We start from the raw sequence: 9,379 nt of genomic DNA, 5'->3' as shown, positions 1-9,379 counted from the left end.
TTGCCCCGCGATTCATACCAGGTGTAACTCGTCGAGCAAGGGGTTGGAAGCGAGGCTAGGAGGAGGATTCCGTAGACACGTGTGGACTCGCCGAGTCCCCCATGTGCGCTCGATGAGTCGGGTCAAATTTTGACCGTTGACTTTCGTTGACTTTAGGATTTTGGTCAACACTGACTTAAGAGAGTTCAGGGAAGGGTAGAATGGTATTCTACCCAATCTTTAGAGTAAAGACAATAAGAGAGTATTGATCGGGGATGTTATTTGAATAATAGGAGGGGGCCAGGTCGGGATGTTGAGCATGAGAGTTCATCCGACTTCGTTTGAGGTAAGTCTTCTCACTATACTTTACCTAGAGTGGTAACAAAGTTATATGACAGAGTTATTGTATGTTATCTATGTGATGTGTGACACTGCATTATACCTATGTGATTTATGTTGTGTGTATATCAGAGTTAGGACCGAAAGGTCCACAGAGCTAGGACCAGAGGGTCCACAGAGTTAGGGGCGAAGGGCCCACAAAGTTATAGCCTCGTACGACTAATATGTGTTATATGTGGTATTTTTAGAATTATGTGTCAGAGTATTTGTATGTTATTTATGTGTGAAGATTTATTGTGATATGTGATATGCATGATTCAGAGTTATCAGAGTTAGGACCTTTGGGTCCATAGAGTTAGGTCCAGAGGGTCCCCAGGGAGTTGGGACTGGAAGGTCCCACTGAGACACACTGACCAGAGGGTCAACAGAGTTATAGCCATGAGTGGCTAATATGTGTTAGAGTGGTATTTTGGGGAACTCACTAAGCTTCGTGCTTACAGTGTTTTGTGTTATATGTTTCAGGTTTTCTCAGGATCACGGGACGGCACCGGCTCGATTGTACACACCAGAGGAAGCGTTTGTTTTGAGGATCCTGGTTTATTAACTGATTGAACAAAAGAGTCATGTATTGTAATTTAAACCAAATGGGGTTTTTATGAAAAGTGTTAAATAGATAAGCGATTTTAAATGAAAATTTTGTTTTGAAAATTTCGGTGTTACACCATCCAACCCACCCTCTCACTTTTAACATATTAGCTCTCTTTCTCTCTCTCTCTCTCTCTATATATATATATATATATATATATATATATATTCATTGGCAGCCGGAGCACCACCATTTTCGTCGGAGTACTGTCGTCTGACCGCCAAAACCACACCCAACACCAGAGCATCGTGTTGGTGTTACCCATTTAGTCGTCGCCCTTCGTCTTCTTCATTTTCTCCATATATGTCCATCTGACCAAGCTTCAACAACGACAGGGGGGGGGGGGAGAGAGAGAGAGAGAGAGAGAGAGAGAGAGAGAGAGAAAAAAAGAGAGAGAACAAGAGAGAGAGAGAGAGAGAGAGAGAGAATGGGGGTTGGGAAAGGAGTGAGAAATCCTTGTTGGATCCCCATTGTGTGCAAACCCTTGCTCCAGATATGTAAATACCGCCACTGACTGATTAGGATTTTCTTATGGCGACAGGTGGCGACATATTTGTTCGTCACCGACTATAAGGATTTTGTTGCAAACCCTATCAACTCGAAACCATCGCCGCTTTGATCTAAAACTCGGAGAAGGGATGTTCCGATGCCATCTTCCTCAGAAACCCTATCTCGCTGCCACCTTTGTTTCTATACTTCTCTGACGCAATCTTCTTCAGCAAACCCTACCTTCCCGTTGACATTGTCGTCTTTGTCTTCATCGGGGGAGGTACGACGACGTCATTCCCTATATCATCTTAATTTCCCACAAAAAAAAGTTTGTATATTTCAAATTTCTACTCTTATATGATCCGGTTCTTCAATTTCATATAAAAAAATAGATAGTTGAACACCCACTTCAAAAGTGACCTCCAATCGCATGATGAACTATGGTTTTAGCATTTAACTGAAGCTAAAATGTTTGGATCTTTAGAGATATAGAGGAAACATAGTTGTAAGATTGTTTAATTTAGGCGAAGGGAAAAGGGTTTGTGGTCCCATATATGAAGAAACTAAAACCCATATATGAAGAAACTAAAACCGAAAAGGGGAGGAAGTAAGAACTGCAAAATGATTTATGTTTGGTGCTTTAAGTGTTATGTACAATGATTTGGAGATGGGCGTATGGTTTTAGAAATTGTTTATATATTTTCTTTTGTTTTTTATTTATTTTAATAAAAAAATTAATTAAAAAAAACTCAAAAAGAAAAAAATAAGGGAAAAATCGTCATTATAAAAAAGTTCAAAACAAATTGAACCAGACTCGCAACATAATGAAAAACTAGTCAAAATCTTTTTGGACCAAAGTGATAATTTTCAGCTAAGCACAATGACCATTTTTGTAGTTTTGTCATAAAAGAAGTCGTTGAGTACGCCTAATTTTAGAAAGATTGGTTAACTACTTACAACTTGCACGCAAAAATGATTTTTTGTACAATCATAGATATTATGCACCTCCAGGAGCTCAACAATCATTTTAATGAAGTACATACTATATTATTTTGTTTTATATGGTTCTTTGTGTCAAAGTATGACTTTTCAAGCATTCGAAATGGATAAACTATTTAAAAATGCTAGATTTTATCTTAACGTGTTTATCAGAACATGATCTTAGAGCACTTAGAGTAGATCTTCAACTTTTTATTATGAGTGTATGCGGAGATAAAATGTTTAATAACGAAGAGAATTAGTAACTTGACAAATATTATGGTTGAAACATACAATCATACAACATATCAAATGGTATATGTTATACTAAAATTTGCATTGATTATTGCAACATCTACTAAGGAGCGTGTAGTTTTAATAATAAAATCGATAAAGAATTGTGAAATAAGATCGAATAATCAATTTATACATTGAAAATATATATGTTGTAGATACTTGGATAGTATAACAACGATACATTATAAATTGTTTTCAAACTATGAAAACCCATGGTTAGCAATTATAGGATATTGATTGTTATTTTTTAAAGTTATGTTTGATCTTTGGTATTTTGGTATTATAAGTATATTTGCATGAGATGATATCCTCTTTAATAAATGAAGGTTTTTTTGCCACATGTCATCTTCTCATTCATTTTGACACTTGTCATTTTGTGAGAATATTAAAAATTTTATTTTCCACTTGTCATTTTTTAGGGATTTCCAATTTCTTAAAATAAAATTCCATAAATTTGTAATGGGTTCTATAAGGAAATAAAATCATCCTATTAATTTGGTAATAAATTCTCATAAATATTTCAAATGATTTGGTTTCTTTTGTAAATTTTCAGAAGATTACATTATGCTATGTAACATAAAGTATTACATTATAAAATATTCCATATTTATGTATTTGTATTAAAATTTTATTTTTAATAAACTCGTGTAATACACGGGTCTTACACCTAGTCTATCCTAATAAATAAATATGATTTTGCCACATGTCTTGTTCTCTTTCATTTTGACACTTGTCATTTTCTAGATTTTTTTGAATTATTTAATATACACTTGTCATTTTTATAGTTTTTTTCTTTTTTATTCAAATCTCATCTATTAAATGTCATCCCATATTAATTAATTCTATAAATATATTAATTAATGTACATAATAATTTTCCATTTTTGAATTCCTCTTTCAATTAATATATTAATTAATGTAGATAATACATTATTAATTAATTTTATTAATATAGATTAATTTAGACCAAATTACATAAATAGTCCATACGGTTTAACAAAAGGTTACAAACTCAATCGTTACTTATTTTTTTATGAACATGGTTTTTGTGGTTACTAAAATTTTCTTTTAATAAACCCGTGTAATATACGGGTTTCACACCTAGTTATGAATAACCAAGTCGATAATGAAACCTTTTTGGCCGGTTTATTCTGTCAGTTGTTATGAATTTTCTTTTTGGGTATCTCAATTGTTATGAGTAAGAGGTATTCAATATTGATTTAAAAATATATACAAAGAAAGATTTAATATAGGATTTTGAAAATTATCATACAATAGTAACCAACTATATTTAGGTTAATGGGATGGGAGTTCGTGTGTGAAAAATTAAATAAAAATAGACGACTAAGAGGAGAATGTCACCAAAAAGAAGAGGTGAAGTGTAGAAAAAATCAAATTTATAATGAAATTGGAAGAATTATAGAACATGGAAGTTTTCTTGTGGGACATGGGGTGGGTTGGGGTGGGCATCGTAATTGTTTTTCTTTTTTGGACATCATTTTGGTTCTTGGTCTTAATGGGGCTCGATGTTGTTCGTGACACAGATTTTGTGTGGATAAGTTAAATTTACTTGTAATTTTATAACCAGACATTGTGTAGGTGAAGTCATTTTAGAGCGTGTTTGGCAAAAGTAGTTGTTAGCTGGAAGCGGGTAGCGGGTAGTTGGTAGCGGGAATCTGTAGCTTTTATTTGTTATATGAATGTTTGGCAAAAGTAGCTGTAAGCTTTTGAAATATATAAAATTACATAAAATGACAATTTATTAAAAATAAATAAATATATAAATATATTTTTAAGTGTAATTATGGAAATTGATTTCAAAAGCTCATGAGCGTTTTGTTAAACGCTACATAAAGTAGCTTTTAGAATCGGAGCGTTTTGTTAAAACTAAAGCTAAACGCTCGTATTGTCAAACGAAGTTTTTTGTTTAAAATAGAGCGTTTTATCAAAAGCTAAAAGCTAGAAGCTCCCAAACGCTTCCAAAAGCTCCGTGTCAAACACGCCCTTAGACAATTTAGCATAACAGCTTGTAATATGTGTCAAAGGGAATTACAATTTGGATAATAACATATGATCGTTTTGAATTCATTACATTTTTAAAATTATTACTTGAGATAACTAAAACTAAGGTTATTCATAAAAATGGCTATTAGAATTATCAATCATGTATATGGCTACCTTTTTTTGTTTTGTTTTTTTTTTTTTTATATTTACAAAAACTATCATTAATTTTAAAAAAATTTCCAACTGATTAAAAATCATCAATTTTATCAAAAATATGGTTATAAAAATCTAACCATCATATTTTTATAAAATGTTGGTAGGGTAAAATAGTCCAAAAAAAACTTGTAACACCCTTTGTTCAGGTAATTTTATTTTTTACCCTAAGTATTTAATTTTTGCAAATCGGTCCCATGGCTCGCTTAATGAAAATGAACCTTCAAGTGAGTACGTTGGGTGTACGTAACAAATGAGCAACCACTAATTTTTAGGGTTTGAACCCTATTCAAGCATCATTATCTTCTCAAGACCTTTTCCCTCATCAGCCTCCATCTTCAAATTCGTCCCCAGCAAACCCTAATCCTTTGTGTGAGCCTTTTTGATATTGAGAGTGCATTTTTGGTGTTCTTGAAAGAAGAAGAAGGAAGTGAAATCATCTTGGAGGCTTAAGGCATCTTGGATCTATAAGTATTTGACCCTGAAGCATCCTTTGAAAGTATAAAGTCTGAAACTTGATGAGTTATTTGCTTACATCTTGCTAGCCTTGACTCTTTGTTCATATTTGGTCTCATAAGTTTGGTGTTCATGAGTATGGTTTATTCTAACCATAAGAGTAGTCCTTAAGACGTTTTTAGGTGTTAGGAACCCTAAAAATGTGATCTTGGTCCTTCCATTCCTTCCATTCAAGGGTTATGATGTATTAATGGATTATTAAGTTAGGGTTTTAGCTTTTGGATCTTTTTTTCTAGCCATGGAAAGTCATAAAGGTGGAAACTTTATGACACGGAATGATGTTTTGGGTCTAGATCTGAGTTTGGATGAGAGGTATTTAAGGAATAAGCGCTTAATGAGAAGATTTTGACCCATGCGGAGTATGTTGGGCGTACCAAGAGGTACGTTGCGCGTATTGGGTTTGAAACTCGTGGTACCCTTAGCGTAGTGACTGAGTATGCAGAGCAGACTCAGTCAACTTGACTTCCCTTGACTTTTTGACTTTTGAACTTTGACCTGGGGTTTGACCAAGTTTGACATAGGGGCATTTTGGTTATTTTGAGTCGTAGTTTGAGTTTAGATCACTGTTTACTGTATATGTGACCTGTAGAATTGGCATTTAGAGCAACATTCTTTTCTGCTATCCTTTTCAAACTATGAGGTGAGTTTCCTCACTGTACTTGTGGGTTGAAGGCACTAATGCCGACCCATACTATTACGTATCATGGTATATATGATGTTGCTATGTTGTAGTGATCTTGCATGATTACCTGTTTGTTGGTTATATGTTTATCTGTTGCATATGTCGACATAGTGCGGTTAGGTTAAGTGAAATACTGCTATGTGCGGAAGCCAATAAACATGGGAGCAATTCAAACAAAAGTTGTGGGCCGAAAGGCAAGCCAGATGTATGATGTAGGCTCGGGAGCAATCTAGACATGAGTTGTGGGTCGGAAAGGCAAGCCAGACTCATGTTGTGGGCTCAGGGGTAATCCAACCTGATGGCTATGGAACCGAGAGTATTCCAGTCCGATGACTGATTGGACCCAACATGCACGTTTGTATATGTTCTGTTGTGTGGTTGGGGGAACTCACTAAGCTTTGGCTTACAATATAATTTTTATGTTTTAGGTACTTTAGATGATCGGGGGAAGGCGAAGTCTTGATCGTGCACATCCTTCAGTTTTTATGAGATTTGATTTTGGGATACTCTGATTTGTGATATTGACTTTTGGAAACTAAGTTTTGTAAACATTTATGGTTTGTGGTTTGGTTTTGAAAAATAAAATTTTTGCCTTGATTTTTGGGATGTTACAAAACTATCAATTATTAATTCACTAACTCTCATGCTGATGGAAAACGTAGGTTACAAAATTTCTATGCAATAAGCGGAAAAACATTTAAAGAATTTAAATGGTTAGGGCACATGCAACATAATATGGATCTATGTCTTTCACATATAGGCAACATACTATCAATTTGATGGTTTTTAAGCACTACAACAATCCTATGGTGTACATGCAACCCTAATTGCTTTGGATCTAAGTTTTTCTCTATTGAACACGCAAATACAAACTCCAAATCAATAACCCTATAACTAGCATACAATTTTCGAAATTGACAAGTAAACTGTTGGATTAGTGTCTAAGTCCATAACTATTTTGGTATGTACTTGACCCGATTATGAGCATGGTCCTTTTGGGTTGCCTTCACCATAGCAATATGTAGGATGATTTAAGGAGAGAAAGGTTTAAATATGATTTATTAATATATTATGAGAATAATATATTAAAGGAGAAATCATATTGTTTAATTAATATCAGTCAAGAATTAATTGATAATTAATTTTGTGGCTAAAAGAGATTAGTTAAACTTAGGGGACTGAAGTTGTAATTATAAGATAATTATAATTGGGCTATGGATCACCTAATAATATATAGGTTGGACGAATTCTATGGGAAGCCCATTAGAAATCGTCCAAGGGATATGTTTAAGGAGTCCATGGGCTGCTTAGGGCCTAAGCAATCAGATTAGGGTTTCCTAGTTGTAAACCCTAATAGCCTACATGTATAAAAAGGGCCCCTATGCCCCAAAAACGTGGACAAGTCTTTCATTAGGGTTTCCAGCCGTTTTTGGTGCCTCCCCTTTCTTCTCCTCTTCATCCAAGTTGTATATGGTGTTTGTGACTCCATTAGAGGTGCAACACTTGAGGCACTAAGCTTTCTAAGGCCAATCCAAGCAAGGAATTGATTGTTATTGCTATATAACAATCAAAGGTAATTCCCTAAATCCTAATTCAGTTCATAATATGTTAGATCTAAGTTTATTAGTCTTGGATTCAAAGCATGTACAATAGAGAAACCTAGATCCAAGCATTAGGGTTTGTATGAGCACATAGGAGTGTTCTTATGCTTAAAACCCATCATAAACTAGGTTTTAGATGTTACCTTTCTTATTATGTAGCAATAAGAAGTTCACTTTGAAGATCCTTGACCTTTGAAAGCTTAGTGCCCCAAATGTTGCACCTCTAATGGAGTCACAAACACTCTTGCAAAGGAAGACTTGGAGAGAGGTGAAAATCGACCACATTAGAGTTTCTGAAGCTTAGGGGTTGATTTCATCAAGCATGAGGGTCTTTGTATAGTTGTAGCTGCTAGGGTTTTCAAGTGGAAACCCTAATGCTTTGCTTAGGCACCAAGCAGCCCATGGACTCCCTCCTTAGAGCCCTTGGACGAAATCTATAGGGCTTCACCATTAGGGGTTCGTCCACTCCACTCTATGGAGTCCATCAGCCTAATTATGCAATTATCAATGATTTGCACAACAGTTCCTCAATTATTAATCAGTTCCTTTAATCCCAAAGTTAATACTAGATTAATTTATGATTAATTACTAATTAATAATATGATTTCCAAATAATATATTAATCTTATAATATATTAATATAATCATTTTGAATACCAATTTATTATTCATATAATAAATCCTACTCTCTCTCTCCACTTACCATCTTATCAAGTTGCATGAGTGAAGGCAACCCAAAAGGACCATGCTCATAATCAAATCAAGTACATACCAAATATAGTTATGGGCTTAGACACCTAATCCAACAGAACTATCATCCGACAAAACTTTCCTATGGAAAACGAATTCATAAAAACAAGAAGCTTACCTTAAAGATTGTTATTGAAAATAGAGGTGTCAAAAAAACCCGAAGCCGATTAAGGTAATTAGGGTCGGGTTTAATAGGGTTAAAACTCTTAACCAAGTTATTCGGGTTAACTCGACTAACCCGAATTATTATTAGGGTCGTGTTTAGGGTTGGTTTTCTCAAAACAATTCGGGTTTCGGATCTACCCGGATAACCCGATTAAGAATTTATTACCAAAACTTTTCTTACTATGTTGAATGACATGAATTCAAGATCCTATGAGATTTTACAACTAATACATATTTCTTATTTAAACAAACCAGAGAGTAAAATTACTATATATAGAGATGTATAAAATGGTATAACTTTCCTCTCCTCTTAATACAGTACAATTGTGTTGTAACAGTTTTACCAATTTTATTCACTGTTTACATTAGTAAAAGAAACTCCAAAAATTCATATCATATACTGACTTTACATTTTAAGTCCCTATACATGTGGATTATGTATTAAAATGGCACAACATAAATTCATCTTACATTTCAACCTCAGCCTGACTAACCCGATTAACCCGACCCTACCAACCCGAAACCCGATTAACCCGAACCTGACTAACCCGTACCTTACTAGGGTCGGGTTTCGGGTGAATATTTTTTCTAGAAAAACCCGACTAACCCGACCCCTTTAACCCGAAACTCGACCGGGTTAACCTGATTAACAACCCTAATTGCAAACAACCTTGAATCATTCTTCAAATCTTTCGGCAGCTAGCACCACAAACGTTGTGCT

Source organism: Lactuca sativa, chromosome 2 (genome assembly GCF_002870075.4).
Source record: "Lactuca sativa cultivar Salinas chromosome 2, Lsat_Salinas_v11, whole genome shotgun sequence".
NCBI lineage: Eukaryota > Viridiplantae > Streptophyta > Magnoliopsida > Asterales > Asteraceae > Lactuca > Lactuca sativa.
This window is presented reverse-complemented; position numbering follows the sequence as displayed.